Source organism: Leptosomus discolor, chromosome 11 (assembly GCF_034619465.1).
Source record: "Leptosomus discolor isolate bLepDis1 chromosome 11, bLepDis1.hap2, whole genome shotgun sequence".
In the NCBI taxonomy this organism is placed as follows: domain Eukaryota; kingdom Metazoa; phylum Chordata; class Aves; order Leptosomiformes; family Leptosomidae; genus Leptosomus; species Leptosomus discolor.
Genome location: NC_141401.1, coordinates 18,031,376 through 18,045,905, shown reverse-complemented (window position 1 = coordinate 18,045,905; position 14,530 = coordinate 18,031,376). Strand labels below are relative to the sequence as shown.

General features: G+C 53.1%; 1 non-coding gene across 1 annotated transcript; it reads right to left on the bottom strand.

Moving 5' to 3' along the window:
* Positions 1–2,216: 2,216 nt before the first annotated feature.
* TRNAS-AGA (transfer RNA serine (anticodon AGA)) lies at positions 2,217–2,298 on the bottom strand. The gene has a single exon. It is a non-coding gene; the product is annotated as a tRNA-Ser (tRNA).
* Positions 2,299–14,530: the final 12,232 nt, after the last annotated feature.

Below are 14,530 nucleotides of genomic sequence, written 5' to 3'. Positions count from 1 at the left end.
CTGGGTAACACGGCAGCTAGGGAATCCCGACATGCACTACTCACCGCCTAGGCGAGATCAGCACTGGCGACTGCCCACGCTTGCAGCACCACACGGGACAAACCGGGACTGAACTCCGTGCAGCGACACTGCACACACCGATCCTACAGACCAGGCTTCGGCAGACCTGCTGCTCTGCATGTGGGACGGAAGGTATCCTTGTCCAGCACTGATCTCCCGTCCTAAGCAGCCAGAGGGAAAGAAAACGGTCGGGCCTCTCTCTTGTTCATGCTGCTCGGAGTGCGCGGGCTGCTTCTGGGGGTGCTGCTAATGGAAACGCTCCCCGTCTGTGTTCGTAGCTGTGCCAGCTACGCATGGACCCCGCACTCGTGTGTGCGTTTCTGTGCATGTAGCTGTGGTGGTTTAAGCACCGAGCCAAACACTCACCCAGCTGCTCACTCCGTTCCCCACCTTCAGTGGGGTGCAGGGCACAGAAAACTGGATGAGAAAGTTCATGGGTCAAGACAAACGCAAGGACATGGCTCAGCAAAACCGTTGTGGACCAGGGAGTGACTGGATATAAAAGGGACGGACTTTGCACCGAGAAGAGTTTGGACGTAAAGAGATTTATCCTACAGCGGTATCCACTATGGAATGAAGACTGACACCCAGTGCAAGCCATAGTCCTGTGGATGGCCCATTGCCCGCAGAGCCAGACGTGGCCTCACAGTCAACATCCAAGCGAACCTGTGGCTACTGGCCCCTCAGTTACTCAGGTAGTAGGGAGCTCACCTGCAGATACCCGTGCTGTGTTCCTGCTGCCAACTCCCGAAGCACTGGGACAGGGAGGACTTCTGGAAGAGGCCGCCCTGGATTGTCTTTGAGGGGTCATTGCAATCGAAAGGTCATGGCCTGGCAAGGGAAGGAGCAAGGCATCCTGGAGCTCCATCACGGGTGCTCTCCATGCCACAAACTTCACCTTGGCTCAGAGTTGTGGAGGCAGCTGGAACCAGCCATATCTGGCACAGGGCTGCCTCTTATCTCTTCTCACAGAGACCACCCAGCATGGAGGACCCCGGTATAGAGGCAAACAAGGTTTATGGATGTTTACAATACAGTTGTGCTGAACAATCAAATTACTGCTGTTAAGGGCTGGGCTGATCAGTTCGTTATTCGCACAGAAATCAATATGTGCTTTATCCCAGCAGCTGCTGTGGATGTACGATCACTGGGATGTTAGTCTCCATTGCTCTAAAGCAATGTCAAGTGGAATTGGAGAGGTTTTATACTAGATTCCGGTCGATTGCTATGCTGTCCATGGTCATATACCTGGGGTTTTTATGAACGGCACTTCTCCTAATGTTTTCTCATCAGTATGGGGTGTTCTCAGCCAGTGAGAGCTGCTTTAGGTTGGGTCTTCATGTCACACTGAGCCTGGAGTAAAAGCTCCTTGTCCTAGGCAGTGTTTGTTCCTCTCAGCCAGGTGCATAGCAGCTAGTGCCTTGCCTTTCAGAGCGGCTGTTTGGGTCTTGCCCTGCCTATGCTGTGCTGTGCTCCCCCACAGCTCCCAGCTGGTCCTCCCTCCTGGCGCAGCCCTGTCCTTGCTGCTCTCTGACAGCTGAGGGCTGCCTCTGCCGCCGTGCAGGGTGCCAGGGAGTCAGGGAAACCGCAAGCCCTCCTCTCTGTGCCTTGAGCGGTGCCTGTCCTGCCCAAGACTGCTGGGAGTGGTGGTGGTTCCCAGTCACCCCAGGGTAGGGCTAACCGTTCCAGACTGTGTGCTGTCCAGTCATAAATGCTGCAAGGCATCCCAGGAAGGCTCTGGGGTCTTTTGTGCTGGCAAGGTCTGAGATCCATAAGGTGCCTTCCCTTCATCTTTAGCACTGAGAGAGAGCCATGCTGTGCAGGCTGTCTTTGGAGATGAGCTGCTGAAGTTTCTGTGCTGTGCTGCTTGAGATGTTAGGTGAGATCAGGCTCTTAAGTTCTGCTCAAGAAGCAACAACATTGGACCTCTTCTCATGGCTCATACTCCGTTCTGGTCCCTTCTCTTTCCCCAGCTTGCCTATCTTGTCAAGGGGATGGAGATTGCCCATTCATCGAGGAATTTCTGGGACAGCTTGTGGGGGAGGACAAGTGCTGTGGGCAAGGGGGTTTTACAGTCTCCCTGGGCAGCAGGTACAGTATGGAGGAGCCAAGTCCCACGCAGTTAATTGCAGGCAGCCCAAAAGCAGACTGCACCCCGTAGTTGGCAGGATTCGAACCTGCGCGGGGAAACCCCAATGGATTTCTAGTCCATCGCCTTCACCACTCGGCCACAACTACCTGCTCCAGCCCTCCCTGCCCTGCTCATCCCATGCTGGGAGAACTGACACACGGCTCCCTGGCACTTTCAGGGCCACGCTCCACTCAAAGCCCTGCACTTGGGTGCTGCGCTCAGCGTGCCACGTACCGGGCTCCCAGAGGCCTTGAGAGGCGGAACCCCAGGGGCTACAGCTGCAGCTCCCAGTGCCTTCTCCTCAGACGTCTTGTGGGGTGGGATATTACACCCCGCTTTGCTTCTCAGATTTACCTGAGGAGGACTGCTGTGAGCACTAGGGTGGGCACACTGCTGCCGGGGAGAAGGTGACCTCCTGGCAGCACCTCCAGCCTCTTGGGGATGGAGACTAAACAGCAGCACTGGATATTCCTTTGTGCTTGGCTGCATGCTTGCATGCAGGAGGCCTTGCTTTACTGCTGAGCAGCTTAGGCGCTTTTTGCCTCCAAAACACCTGTGAGCAGCAAGCTGCACCACCAAAAGGAAAGGAGGCAGAAACCTGACCTCCAAATGCCAGGACTCTGGCTGAGATTCAGGCCCAGAAAGGCAACTTGTCCTTGCCAGTTTCTGAAGGCACCCTGCACAATGCAGCTGAGCACATGTGTCCATTTTTTCCTGCCGCCTCAGGCCGTGTTGTCATCTCAGCCCCGTTCATAAGCCTGCTTCTGTCCTCTGCCAGGGGTTCCTCAGGGCAGGCAGTGAAAAGTCACTGCTTCCTGACCATACATGCAAGACGTGCTGAGTACACTGGCAGAAGAAACGAGATCAGCTCTTGAATGCTTTCAGTGGTGGGACTCCAGGCTGACCCCAAGAGGGATCACAGGGCCATGGTGACAAGGTTAGGGACTCACGCTCTGTATCTGTGAGGATTTTTGCTCTTACTTTTGCCTGCTTACTTATTTTTAGTACTTCGGTAACAGTTCAGGGAGATGTATCCACAACTGGCAGTAAGATGGGCACAGAACACAGTGCTCTTGCTTGCAGAGCGGGTGGCTACCTGAAGGAGGAGGAGGACAAACCAGCACGAGTCTCCAGCTATGCTGCACAAAGTCTTTAATGAGAAGGAACAAATGCAGTGGCACAGAACAGAGACCAAGAAAGACGGCGACAGGGTACAGGGAGGCACAGAGAACGGCCCATTACCCTAGGAGGACAATCTCCACTCAAAGCACTGGCCTTTCCCCATTCTGCTGTACGTGGTGGCAATCCCAGCCCACCGAGAGCAGCCCCTAACTCCAGCACCCTCCCCCCGTCAGCAGGAGGTTCAGCAAAGCAGAAGAGAACGAGCCCTTTCTCGAGGAGCTCAGAGCAAAGCAGAGCCAGGGGAGGCACGGCGAGGCCTGCCGTGCAGCGAGGAGCAGCGGGCACAGGTCCCTCCTGCCGGGTGGGATGAGGACACCCATGCCGTCTGCAAGCCGGAGCTACGCTCCTGCTGCTGCAGAGTCCTCATCTTCCCTCCCGCTCCACAGGGGATGATCCGGCAGGTTCAGCAGTTCAGACCGCAGCGGGGGGGAGGCAGACAGAGCCCAGACCCCCCCAGACCCAGGGAGCCTCCAGAAGAGATGGGGACCCCCCCGGCGCTGAGGGAGCTCCCAACAGCAGCTGACAGAGAGGATCCCACGGCTGTGCTCTGAGGGAAAGAGGTGAGGATGGGGCCCGGCAGGGTCACCACCACCGGCGAGGCCTCGATGAAGACATTCGAGTCAGCGCAGCGGGCGACACAGGGCTCACTGCAGCTGCTTGCAAGTGGGGTTGGGCCACAGGAGCCGCAGGGGCGTGGGGGACAGGGCCTGAAGCAAGACATCTCTCGGAGAGGGAGGCAAAGCTGAAACACAGAGCAGAGGGGGAAAAAGGAACCCCGTTATCAGCCAGTCTATCATTTCTGCAGCTCTCTCTGCAGGTACACCTTCCTGCCCTCCATCTCCCTTTCTAGCTCCATGTCCAGAAAGGGCCTCCAGATGAGCTTGCCAGCACACACAGGGCGTGACAGCTCACTTCCAAGGTTACATTTGAAGGCCTGGGAGCACCGATGTGCCTTACTGGTTGCTGATTCCACCAGGACCTCCTCCTGCATTTCCTGGTGCAGTAGCATGAGTGAAGGTGGATGCGGTTATCCCAGCACAAACAGGCTGGAGTGAACAGGTGTCTCAGAAATCCCCTCTGAAAAACACACACTGTGCCTACAGCTCCCACGGCCCTCATCGTGCCTTCCAAGCTGCACAGCACAGGAAGGCTGTCCCACTTGTGGGAAAGGAGCCAGCACAGTGGGTTTCAAGCCCCTGTGGAAAGAGTGATCACAGCCCACCCCCAGCGCAAGCACTGCTGCATTGAAGAAGGCACTGGATGCACTTGGCCATTTGGTTAGAGTCCATCTGCTAAAGGCGCAAATTCTGTTGGGCACACCTCCCTGCATCTGTGCCCCATCGATCCCCTTCTGCTCTTCCCACCTATCCCCGGCCACCACCATCGAAAGGGAAAGAGGTGTGAGCCCTTGAACATTTCCATTGCAGGTACAAGCTGTGGCAGCCTAAGTATTAACCTGAGTATTCACCATGACAGCAGTTCAGCCCATAAATCAGACTCAGGCTTACCTGGTTCCTCAAGGAAAGGGAGGCAAGAGTGGAGGATGCAGAGCTTGGAGCAGCACAGTCTTTTATGGGATGTCCTAGAGCCCCATGGGGCCACACACATTCTTTGCTCATGAAGCATCTGAACAGCTAGAAGCTGCTGCTTGCCAAGGCCTCACTGATGATTAAGCCCTTGCCTCTTTCATCTAAAATATTTTATTCCCATTCATACCACCTAGGATCATAGATTGAATCACAGAATGTTTTTGTTTGGAAGTGACCTTAAAGATCATGCAGTTCCAGCCCTCGTGTCATGGGCAGGGACACCTTGGACAGGATCAGGTGGCTCAAAACTGCATCCAACCTGGCCTTGAACACTTCCAGGGAGGGGACATCCAGAACTTCTCTGGAAACCTGTTGCAGTGCCTCATCAGCCTCACAGTGAAGAATTTCTTTGTAAAGTCTACACTCAGCCTACACTCTTTCTTTACCCCTTGTCCTATGACTACTGTTCCTGATAAAAAGCTCCTCCCCACCTTTCCTGTAGGCCTTTTTTAAGTACTGGGAGGCTGCTAGGAGTTTTCTCTTCTCCAGGCTCAACAACACCAACTCACTCTGCCTCTTCTCATAGGGAAGGTGCTCCAGCCTCCTGATCATGTGGTACAGTGTTGAACGCTTCACACAGGTCCAGATAGATGACATCAGTTGGTCTTCCCTTATATATTAACTCTCTAACCATGCTGTAGAAGGCCACTAAGTTTGTCAGGAACCATTTGCGCTTGGTGAAGCCATGTTAGCTCTCACTGATAAACTCTTGGTTTTCCCTGTGCCTTAGCATAGTTTCCAGAAGGTTCTGCTCCGTGACCTTGCTGCACACAGAGTTGAGACTGATTGGACCTGTGGTTCCCCAGATCTTCCCTTTTTCACTTTTCAAAAATGGGGAGTATGTTTGCCCTCTTCCAGTCCCCGGGAATTTCACCAGTTGCCACAACTTTTCTAATTTGATGCATAGTGGCTTAGCAACTTCTTCTGCCAGTTCCCTCAGGTCCTGTGGATGCATCTCATCAGGTCCATGGACCTGTGCACATTCAGATTCCTTAGATGGTCTCAGACCTGATCTTCTCCTATGGTGCGTGGTACTTCATTCTTCCAGGGCCTGCCTTTGGATTCTGTGGATTGGGCAGCATGGCTAGTGCGCTTGCCAGTGAAGTTTAAGGCAAAAAATTTATGGAGTGCCTCTGCTTTCTCCATGTTGTTTGTAGCAAGGTCTCCCATTTCGCTCATTGGGGGAGTACAGTATCTTTCATTTCCCTTTGTTGTCCCACATACCTGAAGAAACCCTTCTTGTTATTTTTCCACAGCCCTAAAAAGAAATAGAAAAGAAAAAAGTCTTTCAATGTCTCCCAGCTCTAGTTCGCTCCTTTATCTCTGAGGGCAGTTTCCCAAGGGATCCCATGCACTAGCACCCTGAACAGCCACAGGTTTACCTTCCTGAGGTTTAGGGTCCTGCCTTTAATTTTACGCATCCTGCACCCCTCAAGATTGAGAATTCCATCAGGGCATGATTGCTGTAGCCCAGGCTACCACAGGCCTTCACCTCTCTGGTAAGTTCTTCCGCCCTAGTAAAAAAAAAGTCCAGCAGTGCCTCTCCTCTGGTTGGGCTCTCCCTCCCCTATACTAGGAGCTGTCCTCAATGGTTTCCAGTAGTTTCCTGGACTGCTTGCAGTTCACGGCGCCCATTTGCGAGCAGATGTCTGAATAGTTGAGGATCAGGATCAGAGCCTGTGAGCATGGTGCCTGCTAATATCGGAACAATATACCTATGTCCCAGGTTCACGAGGCCAGTTATCTGCAAAGTCTCAGGGTAGTGTGCAGGGAGATCTGAAGGGGGTTTGCGTCACATGTATTGCCTTTGTCACATTGCCTTCTTCGTTTTGAGCATGGCCACAAGCCGTGGTGAAATTGAGCCATGAAGGCCACCTCAAGTCAGCTCTCAAGTGCTCTAAGTGCAGGCATTAAGGCTAACCCTGAGAGACTCTTCTCCAATGGGTCAACGTAAACACAGAAAAGACTGTGGGTAGGTTCAGGCAGAAGGTCAAGACTGCACAATCCCACATGGAAGAAGAAATGCACCTCTCCAGGGATTAGCCAAAGCTCAACGGCAAAGAAAGACCCTTGTGGGCTACAGGGAAGCCCCTTGCGGGTCAGGAGTGAGGGCCGTGAAGACCTTGTTTATGCTCATCAGGCTCTAGCACGGACTGGTTTTGCGGTCAAAGAGATGCCTGTGTTCTTCCCTGAAAGAGACCCACACCCAAATGGAGCTGTTTTCATCAGCAAGGGCATCCCCCGAGGCCAGAGGCCTGGATGGGCTGCTTTTGAGGAGAGGCAGAGGGCAGGGAGCCAAAACCTCACGGCTCTTTTTCCTGGGTCAGGGCTGAGGTGGCCCATTCCACACATTTCAGACTACAAAGGGCCATCGGATCAGTCTCCCAGAACACCTGGGAGTCATCGTGATGTGGAAGAGTTGGGAAAACCCCTGAACTCCAGGCAAACAAGAGTCACCCTTCTGTGGACTTCAGTGGACACTCTGCCCCGGCATGAGTGTCATGAAGGACAACTCAAGCCAGCTCACAAGTGCTTTCAGTTCAGGATCTGGGCCTAACAGTGAGAGACAGCTCTCCTTGTGAGTCGGTGTAGGCACACAGGAGACAGAGAGGTAAGAGGCTCACATTTCCAGTGATGTGCCAAGGCTCAATGGCAAGGAAGGACCGTTGTGGGCTGGAGGGCCGTGGGAACCTTGCTTAAGCTCATCAAGCTCTGCCACAGCCTGGTTTTTTCTGCCCACGAGCCCAGGGAATGAAGATAGATTCATAAGAATGAAGAGTAGACCAGAGGGTCAAGAAAGTCTCTTTCAAGTGACATACCCGTGGGATCTCCATTGCCATGTCTCTTGACGATGTGAACAGGCCCTCATGCTTCTTCAACTAGAGGTCTGGTTTCAGCTTGGGAAGTGGAGAACCTCTTGGAAAAGGGCAAATCCAGGTACAGCAGGATGATCAGAGATGCCTGTGTTCTTCTCTGAAAGAAACCCACACCCAAATTGACCTATTTTGATCAGCAGGACATCCCAGAGGTCAAAGGCCTGGGTGGCTTGCTTTTGTGGCGAGGTGCAGGGCAGGGAGCCAGAAGCTCATGGCTCTTTTTCCTGTCTCGGGACTGAAGTGGCCCATTCCATGCATTTCAGGCTACAAAGGGCCATCGGATCAGTCTCCCAGAGCACCTGGGAGTCATCGTGATGTGGAAGAGTTGGGAAAAACCCTGAACTCCAGGCAAACAGGAGTCACCCTGCTGTGGACTTCAGTGGACACTCTGCCCTGGCCTCAGGCATGCCAGGGATAACAGAGCTCTTAGGCTTATTCCTTTGAAAAATCCTGCTTTCCTCCAGGCTGTTTCCACACATTTTAGCACTACTTTTAGATTAACTGGTGTTTCTCTTCAATGCTATGCTCCTGCTGCCTTCCATAGCATTTGTCTTTTGTTGTCTGTGCAAGGGCCTATGAGACTCAGTGCACCACAGAATAACGCAGGTTGGAAGGGACTTCTGGAGGTCCTCTGGACTGACCTCCTGCTCTGAGCCAACCAAACTTCCCAGTTACCTGAGCAGGCTCCAGGCCTCGTTCCATTGACTTCTGAATACTGTCACTTTTGGAGAAGTCACTGTCTCTTGGCAGTTCTTCCAAGGCTGCACTGTGCCTTCTTTCACTTCTTTTGCCAATAGGACAGCTGGCATTAGCCTTGTTGCATCTTGTGAGTAATGTGGGTCTTCGCAACTAGTCAGTCATGTTTGTTGTACCTGAATGTTTGAAGGGTGTAAGCATCCCATGTAAAGCTGTGTTTAAAGTGCCACTGATTTTGCTGGGACATCTCATGCACATGGATACATATTTACTATTGTAATTCTATACTCTGCATCCTAGCCTCTCTCCTTGCTCAGCACGGACCAGTTGCAAATTTTTGTGACACATTCTCTGTTCCTTGGCTAAAATCGGCTTTGTGTAGCTACTGGTTTTGGTGGATGATGATTGCTTTGGTGAATCTCCATGCTAGCTGGCCCCAAGTGGGTCATACCCCTATTTCCCACAGCAAATCCCTCAGCAGCAATCTGTCACCTCCACATCATTAATCACTTGTGGCAATTGTAGTCAGTAGTAGAGGGAGAATTTTTACCCCAAATAAGAAGTGAGAGGTAAACACCCAAGTGATCTTCTGGCTTCTGCCCCATCAGGTAGTCAGGCAGCAGGGAGCTCCTGTGCAGATACCCATGCCATCTTCCTGCCTCCAGCTCACAGAAGCACTCAGACAAGGAGAACTTCTGGAAGAGGCCAATTTCAATTTAAAGATATTGCTCTGGTATGGAAAGAGCAACTTATCCTGGAACTCCAGCACGGCTGCTCCCCAAGTCACAAACTTGCCTGACGGCTCAGTGTTGTAGAGGCAGACAGAACTGTGTCCAGCTCAGGACAGTCTCTTACCTCTTCTCAGAGAGGCCACCCTACAGCAACCTCTCTCTTCTCCACTACCAACACCTAGCCACGATAAAACCAATACTGTGCCAACTAGGAATACACGCTCAGCCTTGCTCCTGGCTGTACCTACTAATGGGTGTGGCAGCAAACAGACCAGGACTGCCTGCTCCTCCACACCCACCCGTCTGCCTTGCTGAGGGTCGCTTTGGGAGTGCTGGCTCCTGAGGTCTCCTAAGGCAGCAAAGGAGAAAGAAGGTTATAGTGACAGAGAGAAGGGTCTGAGGGTGCGGGAGAGGCACGGCCACAGGTGTGCAGAGACATGGAGCAGTGCAGGCTCCTCTCTGGAGGAGCGGGAGGCAGCACTGCCCACAGGTGCATTGGCAGTGTAGTGGTGAGCACAACTGCCTTGCAAGCAGCTGACACGGCTTCGGTTCCTGGGCAATGCAGACAAACATAACTTCAGCCTGGCTCCAGGGTGGGTGCCTTGCATCTTCTGCAGGCAGGCTTCTCCTGCTCACAAAAAGCCAAGCTTTGCCCTGGGTTCCAAGCCAGTCCCCTCGCCTCCCTGCACCCTTGAGACCAAATGAGACTAGTTTGCTTTGCCTGTTGGAGGATTTTACACTGGGCTTCTCACTGCAGTGTTGGTACAGGAGCCAGGAGAGAGGCATTTTTCTCCTGGAACTGCTCTTGCTGCTACCTGCAACAGGTAGGAAAAGCATGCTGCTGTGGCAGGGAACAAATGGAGAGCAATAATGCCTGGGTGGCCGTCAAGGGACACATTGATGCCAGGTGTGCAATTTGAGTGTGCGGTGGGAGGAGGCCTGTTCTTGATGTGATGGCTCAAAGGCCTGTCTGATCCGAAGTCACCCTGGAGGTGTTGACCTACACGTCCAGGCTCCAGCAACGCAGAGGCATCCTGAAGTTTACTGGAACAGGATGTAACAACGTTCCTGGTAACTAAGGAGTAAAACACCCTCATAGCTCTTGCATCTTATGGCCTGTGGGCCAAGGGAAACACAAGGAGCCTCTCTCAACTAGACACTCTACTAGAAGTGGGGGAAGCCACTCAAGTCTCTCATTACGTTGCTTAAAGAAGAAAGCAACGTTCTTTGTTGTGCTGACAGTCAAAAGCTGATCTGGGCAGTGGGGTTGTATGTGGGGTTGGTGTTGCCACAGTATCTACAGACTCCACTCTGTCATCAGCAGTGTAACAAGTAGGTGGAGTTACGAAGAGGGGGATCATGATTGCACATGCTGAGTTCCCTATTGCAGTGCCCACCCTAACCCTACCTTGCCTTCATGTTAGTGAAGTTTGTGAACAACTCTTGAGAGGACTGAGACGTTAGCTGAAAGGTCTGTGGTAACATTCAGGTCTGACCAATTGGGACACTGGTCTTTGACACCCCCCCCCCGCAGTAACGCGTGGTTACTGTGGGTGACATTTCTGTTATTTCCATTGTTTCTTGCCCTCCCGCTGAGCACCACTGGCAAGAGGATGGCTCTCACTTCTTTATCCCACCTCTCCGCCTTCCTACCTGACATGTTGGGAGACGCCGATAAGGTGCCACCTCAGTCTTCCCTTCCCCAGGCTAACCAAGCCCAGCTCGCCCAGCCTGTCCTTGTATGACAGATGAGCCAAGTCCTTAAGCACCTCAGTGTCCCTTTGGCAGGGCTGGCAGAGCCCCTAGCTGTGCAGAAGTGGGAATCAGCCACATGATGACACTGGGGGAGTTCCTGTAAGGGCACGTAGCATGCAGACATCAAGGTCTTCTGAAGAGGAAAGCAGAAGGCTTTCCACTGGCTGCTGGGAACAGATTAGTCCAAGAGAGAAAGCAGAAGCAACAGCATTCAGTCAGGGGAAGCCGTGCACCTGCCCCAAAGTACATGCATCAGGAGGAGCAATGACTGCGGAGAGGTTTTGGTGGTGTAGCGTTGAGCAGAGGAAAAGCCTCGTCCGGGAGACTAAACAGCAGCACTGGATATTCCTTTGTGCTTGGCTGCATGCTTGCATGCAGGAGGCCTTGCTTTACTGCTGAGCAGCTTAGGCGCTTTTTGCCTCCAAAACACCTGTGAGCAGCAAGCTGCACCACCAAAAGGAAAGGAGGCAGAAACCTGACCTCCAAATGCCAGGACTCTGGCTGAGATTCAGGCCCAGAAAGGCAACTTGTCCTTGCCAGTTTCTGAAGGCACCCTGCACAATGCAGCTGAGCACATGTGTCCATTTTTTCCTGCCGCCTCAGGCCGTGTTGTCATCTCAGCCCCGTTCATAAGCCTGCTTCTGTCCTCTGCCAGGGGTTCCTCAGGGCAGGCAGTGAAAAGTCACTGCTTCCTGACCATACATGCAAGACGTGCTGAGTACACTGGCAGAAGAAACGAGATCAGCTCTTGAATGCTTTCAGTGGTGGGACTCCAGGCTGACCCCAAGAGGGATCACAGGGCCATGGTGACAAGGTTAGAGACTCACGCTCTGTATCTGTGAAGTTTTCGCTCTTACTTTTGCCTGCTTACTTATTTTTAGTACTCCGGTAACAGTTCAGGGAGATGTATCCACAACTGGCAGTAAGATGGGCACAGAACACAGTGCTCTTGCTTGCAGAGCGGGTGGCTACCTGAAGGAGGAGGAGGAAGACAAACCAGCACGAGTCTCCAGCTATGCTGCACAAAGTCTTTAATGAGAAGGAGCAAGTGCAGTGGCACAGAACAGAGACCAAGAAAGACGGCGACAGGGTACAGGGAGGCACAGAGAACGGCCCATTACCCTAGGAGGACAATCTCCACTCAAAGCACTGGCCTTTCCCCATTCTGCTGTACCTGGTGGCAATCCCAGCCCACCGAGAGCAGCCCCTAACTCCAGCACCCTCCCCCCGTCAGCAGGAGGTTCAGCAAAGCAGAAGAGAACGAGCCCTTTCTCGAGGAGCTCAGAGCAAAGCAGAGCCAGGGGAGGCACGGCGAGGCCTGCCGTGCAGCGAGGAGCAGCGGGCACAGGTCCCTCCTGCCGGGTGGGATGAGGACACCCATGCCGTCTGCAAGCCGGAGCTACGCTCCTGCTGCTGCAGAGTCCTCATCTTCCCTCCCGCTCCACAGGGGATGATCCGGCAGGTTCAGCAGTTCAGACCGCAGCGGGGGGGAGGCAGACAGAGCCCAGACCCCCCCAGACCAAGGGAGCCTCCAGAAGAGATGGGGACCCCCCCGGCGCTGAGGGAGCTCCCAACAGCAGCTGACAGAGAGGATCCCACGGCTGTGCTCTGAGGGAAAGAGGTGAGGATGGGGCCCGGCAGGGTCACCACCACCGGCGAGGCCTCGATGAAGACATTCGAGTCAGCGCAGCGGGCGACACAGGGCTCACTGCAGCTGCTTGCAAGTGGGGTTGGGCCACAGGAGCCGCAGGGGCGTGGGGGACAGGGCCTGAAGCAAGACATCTCTCGGAGAGGGAGGCAAAGCTGAAACACAGAGCAGAGGGGAAAAAGGAACCCCGTTATCAGCCAGTCTATCATTTCTGCAGCGCTCTCTGCAGGTACACCTTCCTGCCCTCCATCTCCCTTTCTAGCTCCATGTCCAGAAAGGGCCTCCAGATGAGCTTGCCAGCACACACAGGGCGTGACAGCTCACTTCCAAGGTTACATTTGAAGGCCTGGGAGCACCGATGTGCCTTACTGGTTGCTGATTCCACCAGGACCTCCTCCTGCATTTCCTGGTGCAGCAGCATGAGTGAAGGTGGATGCGGTTATCCCAGCACAAACAGGCTGGAGTGAACAGGTGTCTCAGAAATCCCCTCTGAAAAAACACACACTGTGCCTACAGCTCCCACGGCCCTCATCGTGCCTTCCAAGCTGCACAGCACAGGAAGGCTGTCCCACTTGTGGGAAAGGAGCCAGCACAGTGGGTTTCAAGCCCCTGTGGAAAGAGTGATCACAGCCCACCCCCAGCGCAAGCACTGCTGCATTGAAGAAGGCACTGGATGCACTTGGCCATTTGGTTAGAGTCCATCTGCTAAAGGCGCAAATTCTGTTGGGCGCACCTCCCTGCATCTGTGCCCCATCGATCCCCTTCTGCTCTTCCCACCTATCCCCGGCCACCACCATCGAAAGGGAAAGAGGTGTGAGCCCTTGAACATTTCCATTGCAGGTACAAGCTGTGGCAGCCTAAGTATTAACCTGAGTATTCACCATGACAGCAGTTCAGCCCATAAATCAGACTCAGGCTTACCTGGTTCCTCAAGGAAAGGGAGGCAAGAGTGGAGGATGCAGAGCTTGGAGCAGCACAGTCTTTTATGGGATGTCCTAGAGCCCCATGGGGCCACACACATTCTTTGCTCATGAAGCATCTGAACAGCTAGAAGCTGCTGCTTGCCAAGGCCTCACTGATGATTAAGCCCTTGCCTCTTTCATCTAAAATATTTTATTCCCATTCATACCACCTAGGATCATAGATTGAATCACAGAATGTTTTTGTTTGGAAGTGACCTTAAAGATCATGCAGTTCCAGCCCTCGTGTCATGGGCAGGGACACCTTGGACAGGATCAGGTGGCTCAAAACTGCATCCAACCTGGCCTTGAACACTTCCAGGGAGGGGACATCCAGAACTTCTCTGGAAACCTGTTGCAGTGCCTCATCAGCCTCACAGTGAAGAATTTCTTTGTAAAGTCTACACTCAGCCTACACTCTTTCTTTACCCCTTGTCCTATGACTACTGTTCCTGATAAAAAGCTCCTCCCCACCTTTCCTGTAGGCCTTTTTTAAGTACTGGGAGGCTGCTAGGAGTTTTCTCTTCTCCAGGCTCAACAACACCAACTCACTCTGCCTCTTCTCATAGGGAAGGTGCTCCAGCCTCCTGATCATGTGGTACAGTGTTGAACGCTTCACACAGGTCCAGATAGATGACATCAGTTGGTCTTCCCTTATATATTAACTCTCTAACCATGCTGTAGAAGGCCACTAAGTTTGTCAGGAACCATTTGCGCTTGGTGAAGCCATGTTAGCTCTCACTGATAAACTCTTGGTTTTCCCTGTGCCTTAGCATAGTTTCCAGAAGGTTCTGCTCCGTGACCTTGCTGCACACAGAGTTGAGACTGATTGGACCTGTGGTTCCCCAGATCTTCCCTTTTTCACTTTTCAAAAATGGGGAGTATGTTTGCCCTCTTCCAGTC